This window comes from Triticum dicoccoides, chromosome 5A (genome assembly GCF_002162155.2).
Source record: "Triticum dicoccoides isolate Atlit2015 ecotype Zavitan chromosome 5A, WEW_v2.0, whole genome shotgun sequence".
In the NCBI taxonomy this organism is placed as follows: domain Eukaryota; kingdom Viridiplantae; phylum Streptophyta; class Magnoliopsida; order Poales; family Poaceae; genus Triticum; species Triticum dicoccoides.
Window position 1 is genome coordinate 147,747,343 of NC_041388.1, and position 25,546 is coordinate 147,772,888.

A 25,546-nucleotide genomic window follows, 5' to 3' on the forward strand; every position below is an offset into this window, starting at 1 on the left:
TGCTAAATCTTGTGGGCCTTTAGTTGGGCTGACCCATTTAATCTTTATGGGCCACTTTTGGGCCGGTCCACATGTCAACGTATCATCAGCGCATGTCACCCATTGGATGAGTGACACCTGTGCAAACGCGGAGCTGACACGTGGTTTCATCAGTGATAACCAACAAGTATAGAGGATCGCAACAGTTTTCGAGGGTAGAGTATTCAACCCAAATTTATTGATTCGACACAAGGGGAGCCAAAGAATATTCTCAAGTATTAGCAGCTGAGCTGTCAATTCAACCACACCTGGATAACTTAATATTTGCAGCAAAGTGTTTAGTAGCAAAGTAATATGATAGTAGTGGTAACGGTGGTAAAAGGTAACAGTATCAAAAGTAATATTTTTGGTGTTTATAGTGATGATAACAACAACAACGGAAAAGTAAATAAGCGAAGAACAATATATGGAAAGCTCGTAGGCAATGGATCGGTGATGGAGAATTATGTCGGATGCGATTCATCATGTAACAATCATAACCTAGGGTGACATAGAACTAGCTCCAATTCATCAATGTAATGTAGGCATGTATTCCGAATATAGTCATACGTGCTTATGGAAAAGAACTTGCATGACATCTTTTGTCCTACCCTACCGTGGCAGCAGGGTCCTAATGGAAACTAAGGGATATTAAGGCCTCCTTTTAATAGAGTACCAGAACAAAGCATTAACACATATTGAATACATGAACTCCTCAAACTACGGTCATCACCGGTAAGTATCCCGACTATTGTTACTTCGGGGTTAACGGATCATAACACATAATAGGTGACTATAGACTTGCAAGATAGGTTCAAGAACTCTCATATGTTGATGAAAACATAATAGGTTCATATCTAAAATCATGGCACTTGGGCCCTAGTGACAAGCATTAAGCATAGCAAAGTCATAGCAACATCAATCTCAGAACATAGTGGATACCAGGGATCAAACCCTAGCAAAACTAACTCGATTACATCATAAATCTCATCCAACCCATCACCATCCAGCAAGCCTATGATGGAATTACTCACACACGGCAGTGAGCATCATGAAATCGGTGATGGAGGATGGTTGATGATGACGATGGCGATGGATTCCCCTCTCCGGAGCCCTGAACGGACTCTAGATCAGCCCTCCCGAGAGAGTTTAGGGCTTGGCGGCGGCTCCGTATCATAAAACGCGATGAATCCTTCTCCTTTGTTTTTTCTCCTCGAAAGTGAATATATGGAGTCCAGGTTGAGGTCGGTGGAGCGTCAGGGGCCCCACAAGGCAGGGGGTGCGCCCAGGGGGGTAGGGCGCGCCCCCATCCTCGTGGACAGGTGGAGGCCCCCCTGACGTGGATCTTCTTTCTAGTATTTTTTATATATTCCAAAATAATTCTCCGTGGATTTTTAGGTCATTTCGAGAACTTCTATTTCTACACAAAAAATAACACCATGGCAATTCTGCTGAAAACAGCGTCAGTCCGGGTTAGTTCCATTCAAATCATGCAAGTTAGAGTCCAAAACAAGGGCAAAAGTGTTTGGAAAAGTAGATACGACGGAGACGCATCAATCAACCAATGACAATTTTACACGTGGAAAATCAGCATTGGTCGTTGCTGTTAGCGGGTTATCGGATCCAAAACCGGACCCGATAGCTTAACGGCATCCCGTTACGGTGGATGCCATGTGTCGGTCACCTTTGATGAAAGCACTTCTATGACGGGTGATTTATCGTCATGGAAGTGGACACTTTCGTGATGATAATTTTGGTAATGTCATGGAACACTTCTACGGCAGCTCAGGTATGACTATCTTGATTCTGTCATAAATTTGTCATGGATGTACTTGCATGACAGAAAACATGACCTACTGTGACAAACACGTATCATCACGGAAGTGTATTTTTTATGTAGTGGATGATGGTGATATTAGAGTCATGCTAGTAAGTAGTTGTGAATTTGAGAAATACTTGTGTCAAAGTTTGTGAGTCCCGTAGCATGCACGTATGGTGAACCATTATGTGATGAAGTCGGAGCATAATTTTTTTTATCATCTTCCTTATGAGTGGCGGTCGAGGACGAGCGATGGTATTTTCCTACCAATCTACCCCCTAGGAGCATGCTCGTAGTACTTTGTTTCGATGACTAATAGATTTTTGCAATAAGTACGTGAGTTCTTTATGACTAATGTTGAGTACATGGATTATACACACTCTCACCTTTCCGCCATTGCTAGCCTCTCTAGTACCACACAACTTTCACCGGTACCATAAACCCACCACATATCCTTACTCAAAACAGCCACCATACCTACCTATTATGGCATTTCCATAGCCATTCCGAGATATATTGCCTTGCAACTTACCGTTCCGTTTATCATGACACGCTCCATCAATGTCATATTGCTTTGCATGATCATGTAGTTGACATTGTATTTGTGGCAAAGCCATCATTCATAATTCTTTCATACATGTCACTCTTGATTCATTGCACATCCCGTACACCGCCGGAAGCATTCATATAGAGTCATATTTTGTTATAAGTATCGAGTTGTAATTTTTGAGTTGTAAGTTAATAAAAGTGTGATGATATTCATTATGAGAGCATTGTCCCATGTGAGGAAAGGATGATGGAGACTATGATTTCCCCACAAGTCGGGATGAGACTCTGGGCGGAAAAAAAGAGGCCAAAAAATGGGAGAAGGCCCAAATAAAAAAAGAGAGAAAAAGAGAGAAGGGACAATGTTACTATCCTTTTTACCACACTTGTGCTTCAAAGTAGCACCATGATCTTCATGATAGAGAGTATCCTATGATATCACTTTCATATACTGGCAGGAATTTTTCATTATAGAACTTGGCTTGTATATTGCAATGATGGGTTTCCTCAAATTGCCCAAGGTCTTCGTGATCAAGCAAGTTGGATGCACACCCACTTAGTTTTCTTTTGAGATTTCATAAACTTATAGCTCTAGTGCATCTGTTGTGTGGAAATCCCTACTCACTCACACTAATATCTATTAATGGGCATATCCATAGCCCGTTGATACGCCTAGTTGATGTGAAACTATCTCCTTTTTTGTCTTCTCCACAAGCACCGTCTATTCCACCTATAGTGCTATGTTCATGGCTCACACTCATGTATTGCGTGAAAGTTGAAGAAGATTGAGAACATAAAAAGTATGAAACAATTGCTTGGCTTGTCATCCGGGTCGTGCATGATTTAAATATTTTGTGTGATGAAGATGGAGCATAGCCAGACTATATGATTTTGTAGGGATAAGCTTTCTTTGGCCATATTATTTTGAGAAGACATAATTATTTTGTTAGTATGCTTGAAGTATTATTGTTTTTATGTCAATATTAAAATTTTGTTTTGAATCTTACGGATCTGAACATTCATGCCACAATAAAGATAATTACATGGATAGATATGTTAGGTAGCATTCCACATCAGAAATTCTGTTTTTATCATTTACCTACTCTAGGATGAGCATGAATTAAGCTTGGGGATGCTTGATACATCTCCAACGTATCTATAATTTTTTATTGTTCCATGCTATTATATTATCTGTTTTGGATGTTTTATATGCAGTAATATACTATTTTATATGATTTTTGGGACTAACCTATTAACCTAGAGCCCAGTGCCAGTTTCTGTTTTTTCCTTGTTTTAGAGCTTCGCAGAAAAGGAATACCAAACAGAGTCCAAACGGAATAAAACTTTCGCGATGATGTATTTTGGACCAGGAGACACCCAGGAGACTTGGAGTGCAAGTCAGAGGAGCGTCGAGGTGGCCACCTGGGTGGAGGGCGCGCCTAGGGGGTGGGGAGCGCTGCCAACCTTGTGGGCCCCTTGTAGCCCTCTTGACCTAATTCTTCCTCCTATATATACTCTTATACCCGAAAAACATCCAGGGGAGCCACGAAACGACTTTTCTGCCCAAGGGGTGGGGCGCATGTCGGATCTCAGGTTCCGGCAAAACCCTCAAGCTCAGATTTGTCGACGTTGCAGGGACGGACCCAAGCACAAGCGCCATGCCAACGTGAGCAGCTCCCGTGGTAGGTGACAATCAAGCAGATGACAATCATAGATAGATTAAGCATGGAAAGCAAACATGCCACTGGGTCAGGCCCGAGCGACTTGGGGATGATGCAGCCCGAGGGGCACCCCCAGCAAGGTAAGCTAAAGACATAAACAAGAAGGGATACGTGTCATAGGGACGGACCCACGCCTGGGAATGATGCTGCCCTGAGGGCGCTCCCAGCTAAATAAACTTGGAAAATGTCACCTGATTCTGTTGATGAAGGGGTGTTGAGGCAGCTGAAGGTACACGACGAAGGGGTTGCTCCTAATGAGCCACCGAGGCCCTGAGCCTCGGGAGGCTCTGGGGGTCCAGGCGGTTCCTTGAGGACCGTTTCCATCTCCGCCAGGACTGCGTGGTGCCTAGCCTCCTAAGCCGCCAGGATGCGCTGCAAGTTGCGTTGGTACGCGGATGCCACGCTCAGCAGGCCGAGTGGCATGCGAACATAACTATGCGGTGGGCCCTCGCAGCGTCCCATGCGTGAAGGCCGGAAGAGCTCCTAAGACGCGGCCCTGTTGAGCCCTGGGACATTGACGCGGATGCGCAGCCCGACATCCTCGCCTGTATGAGGAGCTGCGCCAGGTGAGCGGTGATCGCCGCGCATGGCCCTCGCATCCTGCAGTTCCTGAGTGGTCTTGGTAATGAACTCCTGAGCGCTGGGCGCTCCTCGCCCTGGGTCCTCCTGAGGGAAACGTGCCACGAAGCACGCCTCCAGATGGTGCCCAAGCGCATCCCCGTAATGTTGGCAAGGTCTGAGGCCCCCCAGAAGAGAGCCCCCGAGCCCTGCCCGAGGAGGGCGCCGGGCGCACCTTCCTATGCGACAAAGGGAGGCGCCCCAGGTGCGGGAGCCGATCCTGACATGGCGCCACTTGCGGCGCTATTCTCCTAAGGCCCAGTACGGAGTAGCTGCTTCTTCTGCTTGGGGATGGCCTCAGGAGGGTACTCGCCCTTGCTGTCGGGGTTGTCGATTGCTGCAGCTTGGAAGGCACGATCGAGGGAGCACACCGTGTCTCTTTCTTCGTAGGGGACTGTGATGATTCCGCCGCTTCCTGGCATCTTGAGGACGTTGTAGCCATGGTGGGTCACCGCCATGAAATTAGCCAGGGCTGGATACCCGAGGATGGTATTGTACGGCAGACGGATGTGGGCACCGTCGAAGTCGATGAGCTCATTGCGGTAGTTATCACGCTGTCCGAAGGTGACTGGGAGGCGGACTTGACCTATCAGGGTGGTGGAGCCGTCGGTCACTCATGAGAAAGGCTTGGTAGGCTAAAGCTGATCGTAGGGCACTTAAAGGTTGTCGAACATCTCGACGGACAGGATGTTAAGCCCTGCGCCGCCGTCGATGAGAGTCTTGGTGACTTGCACGTTGCTGATGACGGGTGAACAGAGCATCGGGAGAGCGCCAGCGGTGGCTGCGCACTTGAGCTGGTCTGCCGAGCTGAAGGTAATAGCACACTTGGACCACCTGAGCAGGCATATAGCCTCGAGCTTGGGAAGGGCTGCGTTCACCTCGCGAGCAAACTACTTGAAGATACGCTGTGAGGCTTGGGCTTGAGCTCCGCCCAAGATGCAGGCGATAGCACACGGCTCCTGGAAGCCCCCAGCCCCCTCGTCTTGGTGGTGGTCGTTGTTCCTTATTGGTGGTGGCGGCAGTGGAGGAAGCCCAACATTTCCCTGAGGACGGTCCTCCTGAGGCTGATCCCTCCAGGCACCTTCGCAAGGATGATCCTGCCAGCGGTCCTCATGAGGCCAGTCGTGCCACTCTTGGCGTGGGCCCCGATCGTCCCAGCGTCCTCTGCCACGTCCTCCTCCTCGGCCGCAGCCTCGGTCGTCGCGCTCGGGGCATCGACTGAAGCGTCCATCGCGAATGGCCCTGAGCCCTTGACAATCGTTGGTGTCGTGGCTGTGCATGTTGTGGAAGGCGCAGAACAGTCAGCTGCTCTTGGATGATTTAGGCTGGTCCCGGTCGCGCTTCGTGTCTGGCTCTGCCGCAAGTATGGCTGCTCCCTTGTGCTTCACGTCCTTGGACTTGGCTTTCTTCTCCTCCAAGATGGCAGCTGGGAGCTCGAGAAGGGAAAGGCGCCCTTCCTCAGCCCTTGCGCACTTGGTTGCCAGGTTGAACAGCTCCAGGGATGTGCACAACTCCTCGTGGATGGCGAGCTCCTCCTTCATCTTGACGTCACGGACGCCATCGGAGAATGCAGAGATGATGGCCTCGTCCGTCACCTTAGTGATCTTGAGACGAACGATGTTGAAGTGCTGGATGTACTTCTGGAGGGTTTCCCCTGGTTGTTTCTTGACGCGGCGCGGGTCACCCGCGGCTGGAGGGCGGTCGTGAGTGCCCTGGAACTTGGCGACGAAACGGTCGCGCATCTCATTCCAGGAGGAGATCGAGCCTGGAGGCAGTTTCAGGAGCTAGGAGCGGGCACCATCCTTGAGAGCCATGGGGACCCAGTTCGCCATGACTTTTTCGTCGCTGTTGGCCGCCTCGATGCTCAGCTCATAGAGCTGCAGGAACTCCGCGGGGTCGGGGGTGCCGTCGTAGCACGGAGGCAGGTCTAGCTTGAACTTGCCTGGCCAGGCGACGCTATGCAGCTCGGGGGTGAAAGAGCGGAAGCCCTGCGGTGGCCACCAGGACCCTTTGCTGATGTGGAGCCTGGCCTTGTCGCCCTCGCACTGCCATCACAGGCGGCGCACAGTCTCGGCGTAGCGGCACCGGGAGCGCAGGAGCGTTTTGTTGCAGACGAGGGACTTCTTGGCAGCTTCCTTCTTCGCGTATAGGCGCCCGACGCGGTGGATCACACCAGGAGGCTGCACGCCTTGGCGCCAGGGCGCCGTCTTGGGGCAGAGGTGGTGGAGGTGCTCCATCAGCCACGCCGCCCGCAGCTGGCGGAGGGCAAGACAGCGAGAGGGACGGAATAGGGGAGCCCCCTGCGGCGCTGACAAGGTCGGTGATGCGGTCGAGTCATTCCTCGTAGAGGTCGTCGATGGGGCGGTAGCACAGGAGTTTGCGCGCCATGCACAGCGCGGCCTGCGCGTCCATGGGAGCACGGCGGGCGTGAGACGACGAGCCAGTCGGGGTCAGCGATGGAGTGGCGGTGCGGCCGTCCCGCCGCACCAAGGGGTGCAGCGAGGAGGCTTGCTGCTCGTTCCCCGCCGGGCTGGTGGCGGCGTTGACGGCAGGCACCAGAGAATGACGGGGTGGCCCACCGACGGGAGCCGTCTGAGCAACGTGGGCGGCGAGGGCGGCCCGGCGCTCAGCGCGAGCTCGACGAGCGTCCGACATGGAGGTGATGAAGCGACGGGACGCGGAGCGGCGGAAGGAAAGCTTCGGTGCACCCCTACCTGGCGCACCAAATGTCGGATCTCGGGTTCCGGCAAAACCCTCAAGGTTCGTACACTAGGGTGCGCACGAAATCTCCCCCTACCAACTCACGCCCTCAACCTCGCCACAATCCCAAAGGCAAGCTCGATGAACTCACAACACAAGAGACACAAGATTTATACTGGTTCGGGCCTTCGTTGTGGTGTAATACCCTACTCCAGTGTGGTGTGGTGGATTGCCTCTCAAGCTGAGGATGAACAGTACAAGGGGAAGAACATCCTCCTGAGGTGAGGTGTCCTTGTGCTTGGTGGGTGTGAGGATGGGTTGGATCTAGTCCAAGTTGAGATGGCTGAGGCTTTCCCCACCTCCTACTGTGGTGGCTAATCCTATTTGTAGAGGCCCTGGTCCTCTCCCCAAATATTGAGCGGGAAGGGATCCAACAACGGCCAATTTGAAAGGGCACAACTAGTACAAGTTATCCTGACAAAAGCAGTCTTCGCCTGCCAAAGGCTCTGGTGGTGACGCCGCCTTGGGCTCCATGGTGACCTCCGTCTTGCCGTCCTGCTGGTCATGGTCTCGTTGCACCAACATGGAAACCTTTGCTTGACGCCTCGGTACTCCTCGCCTGCGCTTTCCTCCTTAGCACCAAAGAGGAAATAAGGACATTGTGCATGTTGGCGCCCGCCTGGTGCCCACCTGGTCTCGATCGTCATGGCTCACGTCATTGAAACCTCGTGAGGTTTGCCTTGCCTTGATCTCTCCGCCCCTGACGAGCCAGCCTAGTGAGGCCGCTCCCGAGGAGGTCTTGTGTCGTCCGCCTCGCGAGGCTTGGCCCCTCGCGAGGGTCTTGTATGCTTGTTGGTGAAGATGGGCCATACGGGCCCTCTCGTAGAGCCATGCCGTGGGCCGCGGCCAGGAAAGTCTAGGGACCCCCGTTCCTAGAACACCGACAGTGCGCCCCCTACCTTGTGGGCCCCTCGTGACTCCCCTGACCTAGCTCTTCCTCCTATATATTCACATATATTCCCTAACCTCCAGAAGCATCCACAAAAACACTTTTCCACCGCCGCAACCTTCTGTTCCCATGAGATCCCATCTCGGGGCCTTTTCCTGCATCCTGCCGGAGGGGGATTTGATCACGGAGGGCATCTACATCAACTCTATTGCCCTTCCAATGAAGTGTGAGTAGTTTACCTCAGACCTACGGGTCCATAGCTAGTAGCTAGATGGCTTCTTATCTCTCTTTGATTCTCAATACCATGTTCTCCTCGATGTTCTTGGAGATCTATCCGATGTAATCTTCTTTTGTCCTGTGCTTATCGAGATCCGATGAATTGTGGATTTATGATCAGATTATCTATGAATATTATTTGAATCTTCTCTGAATTCTTATATGCATGATTTGATATCTTTGCAAGTCTCTTCGAACTATTGATTTGGTTTAGCCAACTAGATTGGTTTTTCTTGCAATGGGAGAAGTGCTTAGCTTGGGGTTCAATCTTGCGGTGCTCTATCCCAGTGACAGAAGGGGAACTAACATGTATTGTATTTTTGCCATCAAGGATAAAAAGATGGGGTTTTCATCATATTGCTTGAGTTAATCCCGCTACATCATGTCATCTTGCTTAATGTGTTACTCTGTTCTTATGAACTTAATACTCTAGATGCAAGCAAGAGTCAGTCGATGTGTGGAGTAATAGTAGTAGATGTAGAATCGTTTCGGTCTACTTGACACAGACATGATGCCTATATTCATGATCATTGCCTTAGATATCATCATAACTTTGCGCTTTTCTATCAATTGCTCGGTAGTAATTTGTTCACCCACCGTAATAACTTCTATCTTGAGAGAAGCCTCTAGTGAAACCTATGGCCCCCGGGTCTATTTTACATCATATTAGTGTCCCGTCAACTTGCCAATTTCTGTCACCGTTCCCTTACTTTGCAATCTTTTACTTTCCATTCCATAAACCAAAAATACCAAAAATATTACTTTACCATTTATCCATCTCCATCAGATCTCACTTTGCGAATAACCGTGAAGGGATTGACAACCCCTTTGTCGTGTTGGTTGCAAGTTGGTGTTTGTTTGTGTAGGTATCCAGTGGCTTGTTGCATAGTCTCCTACTAGATTGATACCTTGGTTCTCAAAACTGAGGGAAATTCTTATGCTACTTTGCTGCATGACCCTTTCCTCTTCAAGGGGAAAACCAACGCAAGATCAAGAGGTAGCACCCTTCCTAATCCCAGAACCTTTCAAAGAAAAGCGGCATGGTAGTTGCAGGTGGTTCATGGCTCGATCAGACAACGGCGAATGATTGATAATTGTTCGCATGTACCAGACGTGTTGTTTTGCGGAATACAATCACAGTCACTACAAGGTCTTTGAGCAGGATCCTAGCTTCTCTGGGCCTTCAGAAATTTCTGATTTGAGGCTGCTAAGTAGCCTTAGTACACACTCTCTGTTTCTCGGACTGAATTATCTAATTAACCAGGAGATAACCGATGGCAAGGATCATGATGGCAGTGCGGTTTCATTCATCAGGCAAAACTGTGTGTACACAGCGTACCATGCGTCTCTCATGCACCATACCATGATATGTGTCGCCACGCTCTGCAGCCCAAAGTAGGAGAGGGTCGCAAGTATCAAACTTTGACCTGTTGGCTGGAGTTTCCCCCATCAGGCACCTATCGGGTTCAAGTCGTCAGCCAATCTCCACAGCCTAATAAATAGTAACGTCTAACTGAGCCAGTTAGTAGATGTGTACACTTGGTGTAGTAGGATCTTTATTTTGTTTGATGCATACACTTGTTCTTTTTGGGTAGCCCTTTTGTAATGATGGCTGATGTTTGGTTTGGAAGAGAGAGCTGCGTCTTTACTCTTCTGGTCTGCTTACTACTTCTGTTGCACTCCCAGCCCTGGTTGCTGCTACTTTTGTTTTCAATGTGCAATAAGTAGTATATTTCGTCTGTTGGTTGAATAAATGTGTTTTTAGAACGACAAACACAATGTTTTGGAAGTTGTTGCATAGTCTGATCCCCGTACCGTACGTAGCGCATACTATTTTTGGTACGGAACAGATTTTCCACTTGTCGATAACATGCAGCCCACTAATGAAGGCCCAATAGAGGAGCCCATAATTAACTGGAAGGGAGGCTCTCACATGAATCCGGCCCAGGTACATGCTCATGGTGCCCTAAACATAAATAAGTAAATAAAGCTAAATGCTCATGCACCAGTTCTTTAAATTCACGATTTGAAAAGTCAAATTATCACCGGAGGATATTATTTCCAATGATAGTGTCGTTACATCCAGTCGATATTATTCTTAGGCAAAGATAGCAACCAGTCTTCTTTCTCCCATCATTTTCTTCCTGCAAGCAGCGGACCCATGCAAATCGTAATCAACATCATAAATAGTTCTGGTCCATTTTTATTTTTCGATAAGAATGCCCAACCCAACCCAACACATTGGCGACACCACTTTATCCTCTGCCTTGGTGCGCTCGCCGCGCCACTGCCCTCTGGCCCTGTCAACATAGTGAATCGGGAGAGGACTGTAGTTGTGAGTATGACTGTACGGACCCACCAGGTCCACTCCCAAACACAAGCAAGAGCCTCTTTTACTACTCAGATGCACCCCTCGTTTTTTTACTCTAATCTACACTCCTGATATCTAGGACCGACATCATTGTCAATGTATGGTTAATTAACGACAGAATTGCAAAACTTTTTTGAGGAATTGTTCGGAGGAGCAGGCTATAAACTGGGCTGTGCACTCTCTGTGGCCCGTCTAACGACACGAACAGCCTAGCAGTTTTTTCTTTGGGAAAATAGGTAGCCCACTATTTCTTTTTGAAGAATAACCAAGCTAGGCCGATTTGTTTTCTCCGACTTACTAGGTTGCAAATCTTTAAAGACGAGGAGGGATGCATCCGACCTGGCCTAAGAGTATGGGCAGTATATCTTAAAAGTAATATCAAAGGGGTTGCAAATTCCAAAAAAATAGAAAATGGGCAATTAGTTTCTTTTTTTTGTTCTTCACTCACCTTTTTTATTTCATTGGATTTTAACATGACATAGTACTAATTTGTTTTTAAATTTGTTTTAGTATGGCTACTATTTTTGGATTAAGAATATTTTGTTCCCCAGCAAAAATATGCGAATTTTTAAAATTTTGCACATTTTTAAGTTCAATTTTTAACCCTGGCACTGGCCAGACAATAGGCAGCAAATCGAAAATTGGAAAATGGGCTGCAATAAATTCCATATGAATTAGAAAATGACCAAAATTTATAAAAATAATAGCAAATGGGTAGTACACGACACATATTTTGAGGCTGACTTGTTTACGCAAGGCTTTGCCAGTCAATGATACGTCTCCCACGTATCTATAATTTTTGATCGTTCCATGCTATTATATTATCTATTTTGGATGTTTTATATGCATTATTATGCTATTTTATATTATTTTTGGGACTAACCTATTAACCTAGAGCCCAATGCTAGTTCCAGTTTTTCCCTTGTTTTAGAGTTTTGCAGAAAAGGGATATAAAACGGAGTCCAAACGGAATTAAACTTTTGCGATGATTTTTCTTGGACTAGAAGACATCTAGAGGACTTTGAGTACACGTCAGGGAAGTCACGAGGCGGCCACAAGGACGGAGGGCACGCCCCCCCCACCCTTGTGGGCCCCTTGTGACTCCACCGACCTATTTCTTCCTGAAGGAAATATGCCCTAGAGGCAATAATAAATTTATTATTTATTTCCTTATATCATGATAAAAGTTTATTATTCATGCTATAATTGTATTAACCGGAAACTTAGTACATGTGTGAATACATAGACAAACAGAGTGTCACTAGTATGCCTCTACTTGACTAGCTCGTTGAATCAAAGATGGTTAAGTTTCCTAGCCATAGACATGAGTTGTCATTTGACTAACGGGGTCACATCATTAGAGAATGATGTGATTGGCTTGTCCCATTCCGTCAGCTTAGCACGATGATCGTTTAGTTTGTTGCTACTGCTTTCTTCATGACTTATACATGTTCCTCTGACTATGAGATTATGCAACTCCCGAATATCGGAGGAACACTTTGTGTGCTACCAAACGTCACAATGTAACTGGGTGATTATAAAGGTGATCTACAGGTGTCTCCGATGGTACTTGTTGAGTTGGCATAGATCGAGATTAGGATTTGTCACTCCGATTGTCGGAGAGGTATCTCTGGGCCCTCTCGGTAATGCACATCACTATAAGCCTTGCAAGCAATGTGACTAATGAGTTAGTTGTGGGATGATGTATTATGGAACGAGTAAAGAGACTTGCATGTAATGAGATTGAACTAGGTATTGAGATACCGATGATCGAATCTCGGGCAAGTAACATACCTATGATAAAGGGAACAACGTATGTTGTTATGCGGTTTGACCGATAAAGATCTTCGTAGAATATGTAGGAGCCAATATGAGCATCCAGGTTTCGCTATTGGTTATTGACCGGAGATGTGTCTTGGTCATGTCTACATAGTTCTCGAACCCGTAGGGTCCGCACGCTTAATGTTCGATGATGATCGGTATTATGAGTTTATGTGTTTTCATGTACCTAAGGTTGTTTGGAGTCCCCGATGAGATCAGGGACATGACGAGGAGTCTCGAAATGTTTGAGACTTAAAGATCAATATATTGGAAGGCTACATTCGGACATCGGAAAGGTTCTGAGTGGTTCGGGTATTTATCGGAGTACCGAAGAGTTACGGGAATTAGCCGGGGAGTATATGTGCCTTATTGGGATTTAGGGGAGAGAGACAGGGGCTGCCTAGGGCAGGCCGCGCGCCCCCACAAGTCCTAGTCCAAATTGGACTAGGGGGAGGAGCGGCACCCCCTCCTTCCTTCTCTTCTCTCTTACCCTTCCTTCTCTCCTACTCCTACTACATGGAACGAGGGAATCCTACTCCCGGTGGGAGTAGGACTCCCCAGGGCGCGCCATAGTAGAGGGCCAGCCCTCCCCCTCCTCCACTCCTTTATATACGGGGGAGGGGGCACCCCATGGACACACAAGTTGATCATTGATCTTTAGCCGTGTGCGGTGCCCCCCTCCACCATAATCCACCTCGGTAATATTGTAGTGGTGCTTAGGCGAAGCCCTGTTCCAATAGCAACATCATCACCATCATCATATCGTCGTGCTGACGAAACTCTCCCTCGAAGCTCTATTGGATCGTGAGTTCACAGGACGTCACCGAGCCGAATGTGTGTAGATCACGGAGGTGTCGTACCTTCGGTGTTGAGATCGGTCGATCGTGTAGACGTACGGCTACATCAACCACGTTGTCTTAACACTAACGCTTATGGTCTACGAGGGTACATAGACGATACTCTCCCCTCTCGTTGCTATGCATCACCATGATCTTGAGTGTGCATAGGAAATTTTTGAAATTACTACGTTCCCCAACACTGGTATTAGAGCCAGGTTTATGCGTAGATGTTATATGCATGATTAGAACACAAAGTAGTTGTGGGTGTGGGTATATACATATTGATTGCCGTCACTAGTTGATTCTTGATTCGGCGGTATTGTTGGATGAAGCGGCCCAGACCGACATTGTGCGTACGCTTATATGAGACTGGTTCTACTGACGTGATTCACACACAGGTGACTGGTGGGTGTTAGTTTCTCCAACTTTAGTTGAATCGGATTCAATGAACAGGGTTCTTTCTGAAGATCAAAAAGCAATCACTATACCGTGTTGTGGTTTTTGATGCGTAGGTAAGAACGGTTCTTGCTCAGCCCGTAGCAGCCACGTAAAACTTGCAACAACAAAGTAGAGGACGTCTAACTTGTTTTTGCAGGGCATGTTGTGATGTGATATGGTCAAGACGTGATGAGGTATAAATTGTTGTATGAGATGATCATCTTTTGTTAAAGTTATCGGCAACTGGCAGGAGCCTTATGGTTGTTTCTTTATTGCATAAGATGCAAGTGCCATATAATTTCTTTACTTTATCGCTATGCGATAGCAATAGTTGCAAAACAAATAGATGGCGAGACGACCATGTGATGACACGTTGATAGAGATCAAGATAATGGAGATCATGGTGTCATGCCGGTGACGATAGAGATCATGACAGTACTTTGGAGATGGAGATCAAAGGCGCAAGATGATCATGACCATATCATGTCACATATTTTGATTGCATGTGATGTTTATCCTTTATGCATCTTATTTTGCTTGGTTCGGCGGTAGCATTATAAGATGATCTCTCACTAAATTTCAAGGTATAAGTGTTCTCCCTGAGTATGCACCGTTGCGACAGTTCGTCGTGCCGAGACACCACGTGATGATCGGGTGTGATAAGCTCTATGTTCACATACAATGGGTGAAAGCAAGTTTTGCACACGCGGAATACTCAGGTTAAACTTGACGACCCTAGCATATGCAGATATGGCCTCTGAACACTGGAGACCGAAAGGTCGAGCGTGAATCATATAGTAGATATGATCAACATAGTGATGTTCACCATTCAAAACTACTCCATCTCACGTGATGATCGGACATGGTTTAGTTGATTTGGATCACGTGATCATTTAGATGACTGGAGGGATGTCTATCTAAGTGGGAGTTCTTAAGTAATATGATTAATTGAACTTTAATTTATCATGAACTTAGTCCTGATAGTATTTGCATAACTATGTTGTAGATCAATAGATCATGATGTAGCTCCCCGTTTATTTTTGATATGTTCCCAGAGAAAAACTATGTTGAAAGATGATAGTAGCAATGATGCGGACTAGGTCCGTGATCTGAGGATTATCCTCATTGCTGCACAGAAGAATTATGTCCTTGATTCACCGCTAGGTGACGGACCTATTGCAGGAGCAGATACAGACGTTATGAACATTTGGTAAAGCTCGGTATGATGACTACTTGATAGTTTAGTGAACCATGCTTTACGGCTTAGAACCGGGACTTCAAAAACATTTTGAACGCCACGAAACATATAAGATGTTCCAAGAGTTGAAACTAGTATTTCAGACTCATGCCCGTGTCGAGAGGTATGAGACCTCTGACAGTACTTTGCCTACAAGATGGAGGAGAATAGCTCAACCAATGAGCATGTGCTCAGATTGTCTGAATACTACAATTGCTTGAATCAAGTGGGAGTTAATCTTCCAGATAAGATAGTAATTGATAAATTTCTCTAGTCACTATCACCAAGTTACTAGAACTTAGTGATGAACTATAATATGCAAGGGACGACGAAAACAATTCTCGAGCTCTTCGTGATGCTGAAATCGACGAAGGTAGAAATCAAGAAAAGCATCAAGTGCTGATGGTTGACAAGACCACTAGTTTCAAGTAAATGGGCAAGGGAAATAAAGGGAACTCCAAGAAGAATGGCAAGCAAGTTGCCACTCCCGTGAAGAAGCTCAAAGCTAGACCCAAGCCTAAAACTGAGTGATTCTACTGCAAAGAAATGGTCACTGGAAGTGGAACTGCCCTAGATACTTGCCGGATAAGAAGGATAGCAAAGTGAACAAAGGTATATTTGATATACATGTTATTGATGTGTACTTTACTAGTGTTTATAGCAAACCCCTCGGTATTTGATACTAGTTCAGTTGCTAAGAGTAGTAACTCGAAAAGGGAGTTGCAAAATAAAAAAAGATTAGTTGAGGACGAGGTGACGATGTGTGTTGGAAATGATTTCAAGGTTGATAAGATCACCATCGCACACTCACTTTACCTTCGGGATTAGTGTTGAACCTAAAATAAATGTTATTTGGTGTTTGCGTTGAGCATAATATGATTTGATCATGTTTATTGCAATACAGTTATTCATTTAAGTCAAAGAATAATTGTTATTCTGTTTACATGAATAAAACCTTCTGTGGTCATACCGAAGGTGAATGGCTTATTGAATCTCGATCATAGTGATACACATATTCATAATATTGAAGCCAAAAGATGCAAAGTAAATAATGATAGTGCAACCTATTTGTGGCACTACCGTTTAGGTCATATTGGTGTAAAGCACATGAAGAAACTCCATGTTGATGGGCTTTTGGAATCACTTGATTATGAATCACTTGATGCTTGAGGACCATGCCTCATGGGCAAGATGACTAAGACTCCATTCTGGGAACAATCGAGCGAGCAACTGACTTATTGGAAATAATACATACTGATGTATACGGTCCAATGAGTGTTGAGGCTCGCGGCGGGTATCGCTATTTTCTGACCTTCACAGATGATTTGAGAAGATATGGTTATATCTACTAGATGAAACATATGTCTGAAACATTTGAAAAGTTCAAAGAATTTCAGAGTGAAGTGGAAAATCATCGTAACAAGAAAATAAAGTTCCTACGATCTAATTATGGAAACAAATATTTGAGTTACGAGTTTGGTCTTCATTTGAAACAGTGTGGAATAGTTTTGCAACTCACGCCACCTAGAACACCACAGCGTAATGGTGTGTCCGAACGTCATAACCATACTTTATTAGATATGGTACGATCTATGATGTCTCTAACCGATTTACCACTATCGTTTTGGGGTTATGCATTAGAGACAGCTGCGTTCACGTTAAATAGGGACCATCTAAATCCGTTGAGATGACACCATATGAACTGTGGTTTGGCTAGAAACCTAAGTTGTAGTTTCTTAAAGTTTGGGGTTGTGATGCTTATGTGAAAAAGTTTCAGCCTGATAAGCACAAACCTAAATCGGAAAAGTGCGTCTTCATAGGATACCCAAAAGAAACTGTTGGGTACACCTTCTATCACAGATCCGAAAGGCAATATCTTTGTTGCTAAGAATGGTTCCTTTCTAGAGAAGAAGTTTCTCTCAAAAGAAGTGAGTGGGAGGAAAGTAGAACTTGATGAGGTAATTGTACCTTCTCCCGAATTGGAAAGTAGTTCATCACGGAAATCACTTCCAGTGATTCCTACACCAATTAGTGAGGATGCTAATGATGATGATCACGAAACTTCAGATCAAGTTACTACCGAACCTCGTAGGTCCACCAGAGTACGGTTCGCACTAGAGTGGTACGGTAATCATGTTCTGGAAGTCATGTTACTAGACCATGATGAACCTACGAACTATAAGGAAGCGATGATGAGTCCAGATTCCACAAAATGGCTTGAGGCCATGAAATCTGAGATGGGATCCATGTATGAGAACAAAGTATGGAGTTTGATTGAATTGCCCGTTGATCGGTGAGCCATTAAGAATAAATGGATTTTCAAGAGGAAGACGGACACTGATAGTAGTGCTACTATCTACAAAGCTCGAATTGTCGCAAAAGGTTTTCGACAAGTTCAAGATGTTGACTACGATGTGGTTTTCTCACTCGTAGCGATGCTTAAGTCTGTCCGAATCATGTTAGTAATTACCACATTTTATGAAATCTGGCAAATGGATGTCAAAACTGCATTCCTCAATGGATTTCTTAAAGAAGAGTTGTATATGATGCAACAAGAAGGTTTTGTCAACCCTAAAGGTGCTAACAAAGTGAGCAAGCTCCATCGATCCATCTATGGACTGGTGCAAGCATCTTAGAGTTGGAATATATACTTTGATAAAGTGATCAAAGCATATGGTTTATACAGACTTGCGGTGAAGCCTGTATTTACAAGAAAGTGAGTGGGACCACTATAGCATTTCTGATAAGTATATGTGAATGACATATTGTTGATCAGAAATAATGTAGAATTTTCTGGAAAGCATAAAGGGGTGTTTGAAAAGAGTTTTTCAAAGAAAGACCTCGATGAAGCTGCTTACACATTGAGCATCAAGATCTATAGAGATAGATCAGGACGCTTGATAAGTTTTTTTAATGAGTACATACCTTGACAAGATTTTGAAGTAGTTCAAAATGGAACAGTCAAAGAAGGAGTTCTTGCTTCTGTTGCAAGGTGTGAAGTTGAGTAGACACTCAAAACCCGACCACAGTAGAAAATAGAAAGAGAATGAAAAGTCATTCCCTATGCCTCAGTCATAGGTTCTATAAAGTATGCTATGCTATTTACCATTCCTATTGTATACCTTAGCATGATTCTGGCAAGGGAGTACAATAGTGATCTAGGAGTAGATCACTGGACAGCGGTCAAAATTATCCTTAGAGGACTAAGGAAATATTTCTCGGTTATGGAGGTGATAAAAGAGTTCGTCGTAAAGAGTTACCTCGATGCAAGCTTTTTACATCGACCTAGATGACTCTAAGTCTCGATCTGGATACATATTGAAAATGGGAGCAATTAGCTAGAGTAGCTCCATGCAGAGCACTGTAGACATAGAAATTTGTGAAATACATACGGATCTGAATGTTGCAGACCCGTAGACTAAACTTCTCTCACAAGCAAAACATGATCACTCTTTTGCTATTAATCACATAACGATGTGAACTAGATTATAGACTCTAGTAAACCCTTTGGGTACTAGTCACATGGAGATGTGAACTAATCACATAAAGATGTTAACTAGATTATTGACTCTAGTGCAAGTGGGAGACTGAAGGAAATATGCCCTAGAGGCAATAATAAAGTTATTATCTATTTCCTTATATCATGATAAATGTTTATTATTCATGCTAGAATTGTATTAACCGGAAACTTAGTACATGTGTGAATACATAGAAAAACAGAGTGTCACTAGTATGCCTCTACTTGACTAGCTCGTTGAATCAAAGATGGTTAAGTTTCCTAGCCATACACATGTGTTGTCATTTGATTAACTAGGTCAAATCATTAGAAAATGATGCGATTGACTTGACCCATTCCGTTAGCTTAGCACGATGATCGTTTAGTTTGTTGCTACTGCTTTCTTCATGACTTATACATGTTCCTCTAACTATGAGATTATGCAACTCCCGAATACCGGAGGAACACTTTGTGTGCTACCAAACGTCACAACGTAACTGGGTGATTATAAAGGTGCTCTACAGGTGTCTCCGATGGTACTTGTTGAGTTGGCAAAGATCGAGATTAGGATTTGTCACTCCAATTGTCGGAGAGGTATCTCTGGGCCCTCTCGGTAATGCACATCACTATAAGCCTTGCAAGCAATGTGACTAATGAGTTAGTTGCGGGATGATGCATCACGGAACGAGTAAAGAGACTTGCTGGTAACGAGATTGAACTAGGTATTGAGATACCGACGATCGAATCTCGGGCAAGTAAGATACCTATGACAAAGGGAACAACGTATGTTGTTATGCGGTTTGACCGATAAAGATCTTTGTAGAATACGTAGGAGACAATATGAGCATCCAGGTTCCTCTATTGTTTATTGACCGGAGATGTGTCTCTATAATGTCTACATACTTCTCGAACCCGTAGGGTCCGCACGCTTAATGTTCGATGACGATCGGTATTATGAGTTTATGTGTTTTGATGTACCGATGGTTGTTCGGAGTCCCGGATGAGATTAGGTACATGACGAGGAGTCTCGAAATGTTTGAGACATAAAGATCAATATATTGGAAGGCTATATTCGTACATCGGAGAGGTTCTTAGTGGTTCAAGTATCTATCAAAGTACCGGAGAGTTATGGGAATTCGCCGGGGAGTATATGAGCCTTATTGGGATTTAGGGGAGAGAGGGGGCTGCCTAGGGCAGGCTGCGCGCCCCCCAAGGCCTAGTCTGAATTGGCCTAGGGGGAGGGGCGGCGCCCCCTCCTTCTTTCTCTTCTCTCTTCCCCTTTCTTCTTTCCTACTCCTACTACATGGAAGCGGGGAATCCTAATCCCGGTGGGAGTAGGACTCCCCAGGGCGCGCCATAGTAGAGGGTCGGCCCTCCCCCTCCTCCACTCCTTTATATACAGGGGACGGGGCACCCCATGGACACACAAGTTGATCATTGATCTCTAGCCATGTGCGGTGCCCCCCTCCACCATAATCCACCTCGGTAATATCGTAGCGGTGTTTAGGCGAAGCCCTGTTCCGGGAGAAACATTATCACCGTCATCACACTGCCGTGCTGACGAAACTCTCCCTCAAAGCTCTACTGGATCGTGAGTTCACGGGACGTCACCGAGACGAACGTGTGCAGATCGCGGAGGTGTTGTACCTTCGGTGCTGAGATCGGTCGATCGTGAAGACATATGACTACATCAACCGCATTGTCTTAATGCTTCCGCTTACGGTCTACGAGGGTACATAGACGATACTCTCCCCTCTCGTTGTTATGCATCACCATGATCTTGAGCGTGCCTAGGAGTTTTTTTGAAATTACTACATTCCCCAACACTTCCGCATATATATTCTCAAATTTTCCCAGACCAACCAGTAGAGCCACGAAAACACTTCTCCACCGCCGCAACCTTCTGTAGCCGTGAGATCCTGATACGTCTCCAACGTATCTATATTTTTGATTGCTCCATGCTATATTATCTATTGTTTTGGACATTGTTGGGCTTTATTATCCACTTTTATATTATTTTTGGGACTAACCTATTATCCGGAGGCCCAAACCAGAATTGCTATTTTTGCCTGTTTTAGGGTTTCGAAGAAAAGGAATATCAAACAGAGTCCAAATGGAACGAAACCTTCGGGAACGTGATTTTCTCAATGAACAAGACCCGGGAGACTTGAACCCTACGTCAGGAAAGAAAAGAGGAGGCCATGAGGTAGGGGCGCGGCTACCCCCCCCCCCAGGCGTGCCCTCCACCCTCGTGGGCCCCCTATTGCTCCACCGACATACTCCTTCCTCCTATATATACCCACGTACCCCCAAACAATCAGATACGGAGCCAAAACCCTAATTCCACCGCCGTAACTTTCTGTATCCACGAGATCCCATCTTGGAGCCTGTTCCGGAGCTCTGCCGGAGGGGTCATCGATCACAGAGGGCTTCTACATCAACACCATAGCCTCTCCGATGAAGTGTGAGTAGTTTACCTCAGACCTACGGGTCCATAGTTATTAGCTAGATGGCTTCTTCTCTCTTTTTGGATCTCAATACAATGTTCTCCCCCTCTCTTATGGAGAACTATTCGATGTAATCTTCTTTTTGTGGTGTGTTTGTTGAGACCGATGAATTGTGGGTTTATGATCAAGTCTATCGATGAATAATATTTGAATCTTCTCTGAATTCTTTTATGTATGAATGGTTATCATTGCAAGTCTCTTCGAATTATCAGTTTGGCTTTGGGTTCAATCTTGTGTTGTCCTTTCCCAGTGACAGTAGGGGCAGCAAGGAACGTATTGTATTGTTGCCATGGAGGATAACAAGATGGGGTTTTCTTCATATTGCATGAGTCTATCCCTCTACATCATGTCATCTCCTACTACTTAGTTTTTTACTTTTCCTTTATTTTACTTGGCATCTTTATCACAAAAATACCAAAAATATTATCTTATCATATCTATCAGATCTCACTCTCGTAAGTGCTTGTGTAGGGATTGACAACCCCTATTCGCGTTGGTTGTGAGGATTTATTTGTTTTGTGCAGGTACGAGGGACTCACGCGAAGCCTCCTACTGGATTGATACCTTTGTTCTCAAAAACTGAGGGAAATACTTACGCTATTTTGCTGCATCATCCCTTCCTCTTCGGGGAAAAGCAATGCAGTGCTCAAGAGGTAGCAAGAAGGATTTCTGGCGCCGTTGCCTAGGAGGTCTCCGCAAAAGTCAACATACCAAGTACCCATCACATACCCTTATCTCCCGCATTACATTATTTGCCATTTGCCTCTCGTTTTCCTCTCCCCCACTTCACCCTTGTCGTTTTATTCGCCCTCTCTTTCTCTATTTGCCTCTTTTGCCTGCTTGTTTTTTGTTTGCTCGTGTGTTAGTTTGCTTGCTTGTCACGATGGCTCAAGATAATACTAAATTGTGTGACTTCACCAATACCAACAACAATGATTTTATTAGCACTCCGATTGCTCCTCTTACCGATGCTGAATCTTGTGAAATTAATACTGCTTTGCTGAATCTTGTCATGAAATATCCGTTTTCTGGCCTTCCTCGTGAAGATGTCGCTACCCATCTAAATAGCTTCGTTGATTTGTGTGACATGCAAAAGGAGAAAGATGTGGATAATGATATTGTTAAATTGAAGCTATTTCCTTTTTCGCTTAGAGATCGTGCTAAAGCTTGGTTTTCGTCTTTGCCTAAAAATAGTATTGATTCATGGAATAAGTGCAAAGATGCTTTTATCTCTACGTATTTTCCTCCCGCTAAGATCATCTCTCTTAGAAACGATATTATGAATTTTAAGCAACTTGATCATGAACATGATGCACAAGCTTGGGAGAGAATGAAATTAATGATACGTAATTGCCCTACTCATGGTTTAAATTTATGGATGATTGTTCAGGATTTTTATGCCAGATTGAATTTTGCTTCTAGAAATATTTTAGATTCGGCCGCGGGAGGCACTTTTATGGAAATCACTTTAGGAGAAGCTACTAAACTCCTAGATAATATTATGGTTAATTATTCTCAATGGCATACTGAAAGATCTACTAATAGAAAGGTGCATGCGATAGAAGAAATTAATGTTTTGAGTGGAAATATGGATGAACTTATGAAATTATTTGCTAATAAGAGTGTTTCTTCTGATCCTAATGATATGCCCTTGTCCACTTTGATTGAGAATAATAATGAATCTATGGATGTGAATTTTGTTGGTAGGAACAATTTTGGTAACAAGTATAGAGGAAATTTCAACCCTAGGCCTTATCCTAGTAATCCCTCTAATAATTATGGTAATTCCTACAACAATTCTTATGGAAATTATATTAAGAATCCCTCTTATTTTGAATCTAATATTAAAGAATTAATTACTTCACAAAAGAATTTTAATGCTATGATTGAAGAAAAATTGCTTAAGATTGATGATTTGGCTAGGAACGTTGATAGAATTGCTCTTGATGTTGATTCTTTGAAACTTAGATCTATTCCACCTAAGCATGATAGCAATGAGTCTCTCAAAGCCATGAGAATTTCCATTCATGAGTGCAAAGAAAGAACCGCTAGGATACGTGCTAAGAAAGATGCCTTTATAAGAGCGTGTTCTTCTAGTTCCTATGAAAATAAAGATGAAGATCTAAAAGTTATTTATGTAGCCCCTATTAAATCTTTGTTTTGCAATATGAATCTTGATAATGATGGGACTTAATATGATCCACCTTTACCTAGAAGGCGTTCTAAGAATTCGGAATTTGTTGATCTTGATGCTAAATTTGATAAAAGTGGTATTGAAGAAATTAAAACCCTAGATGTTGCTAAACCAACTATTATGGATTTCAAGGAATTTAACTATGAAAATTTCTCTTTGATTGATTGTATTTCCTTGTTGCAATCCGTGCTGAATTCTCCTCACGCTTATTGTCAAAATAAAGCGTTTACTAAACATATCGTTGATGCCTTGATGCAATCTTATGAAGAAAAACTTGCATTGGAAGTATCTATCCCTAGAAAAATTTATGATGAGTGGGAACCAACTATTAAAATTAAAATTAAAGATCATGAATGCTATGCTTTATGTGATTTTGGTGCTAGTGTTTCCACGATTCCAAAGACTTTGTGTGATTTGTTAGGTTTCCGTGATTTTGATGATTGCTCTTTAAACTTGCACCTTGCGGATTCCACTATTAAGAAACCTATGGGAAGAATTAATGATGTTATTATTTTTGCAAATAGGAATTATGTGCCCGTAGATTTTATTGTTCTTGACATAGATTGCAATCCTTCATGTCCTATTATTCTCGGTAGACCTTTCCTTAGAACGATTGGTGCAATTATTGAAATGAAGGAAGGAAATATTAGATTCCAATTTCCATTAAGGAAAGGCATGGAACACTTTACTAGAAAGAAAATTAAATTACGTTATGAATCTATTATGAGATCCACTTATGGATTGCCTTCCAAAGATGGCAATACCTAGATCTATTCTTGCTTGTTATGCCTAGCTAGGGGCGTTAAACGATAGCGCTTGTTGGGAGGCAACCCAATTTTATTTTTATTCCTTGATTTTTGCTCCTGTTTAGTAATAAATAATTTATATAGCCTCTATTTTGGTTGTGTTTTTTGTGTTCAATTAGTGTTTGTGCCAAGTAGAACCGTTGGGAAGACTTGGGGAAAGTCTTGTTGAACTTCCTGTAAAAAACAGAAACTTTAGCACTCACGAGAACTGCTGTCATTTTTATTTAGAAAGTTCTATTTAGTTAATTATTTTTGCAGATGATTAATAGATAAATTCCTCACGTCCAGCAATTTATTTTAGAATTTTTGGGGTTCCAGATCTTGCGCTAGCTACAGATTACTACAGACTATTCTGTTTTTGACAGATTCTGTTTTTAGTGTGTTGTTTGCTTATTTTGATGAATCTATGGCTAGTAAAATAGTTTATAAACCATAGAGAAGTTGGAATACAGTAGGTATAACACCAATATAAATAAAGAATGAGTTCATTACAGTACCTTGAAGTGGTCTTTTATTTTCTTTCGCTAACGGAGCTCACGAGATTTTCTACTTTAAGTTTTGTGTTGTGAAGTTTTCAAGTTTTGGGTAAAGATTTGATGGATTATGGAACAAGGAGTGGCAAGAGCCTAAGATTTGGGATGCCCATGGCACCCCCAATATAATCTAAGGACACCTAAAATACAAAGCTTGGGGATGCCCCAGAAGGCATCCCCTCTTTCGTCTACTTCTATCGGTAACTTTATTTGGAGCTATATTTTTATTCGCCACATGATATGTGTTTTGCTTGGAGCGTCTTGTACACACCTTTTGAGAGAGCCATACATGATTTGGAGTTTGTTAGAATACTCTATGTGCTTCGCTTACATCTTTTGAGTTATATAATTTTGCTCTAGTACTTCACTTATATCTTTTAGAGCACGGTGGTGGATCTGTTTTATAGAAACTATTGATCTCTCATGCTTTACTTAGATTATTTTGAGAGTCTTAATAGCATGGTAATCTGCTTAAAATCCTAATATGCTAGGTATTCAAAGTTAGTAAAATTTTCTTAGGAGTGTTTTGAATACTAAGAGAAGTTTGATACTTGATGATTGTTTTGAGATATGGAGGTAATAATATCAAAGTCGTGCTAGTTGAATAGTTGTGAAATTGAGAAATGCCTGTGTTGAAGTTTGCATGTCCCGTAGCAT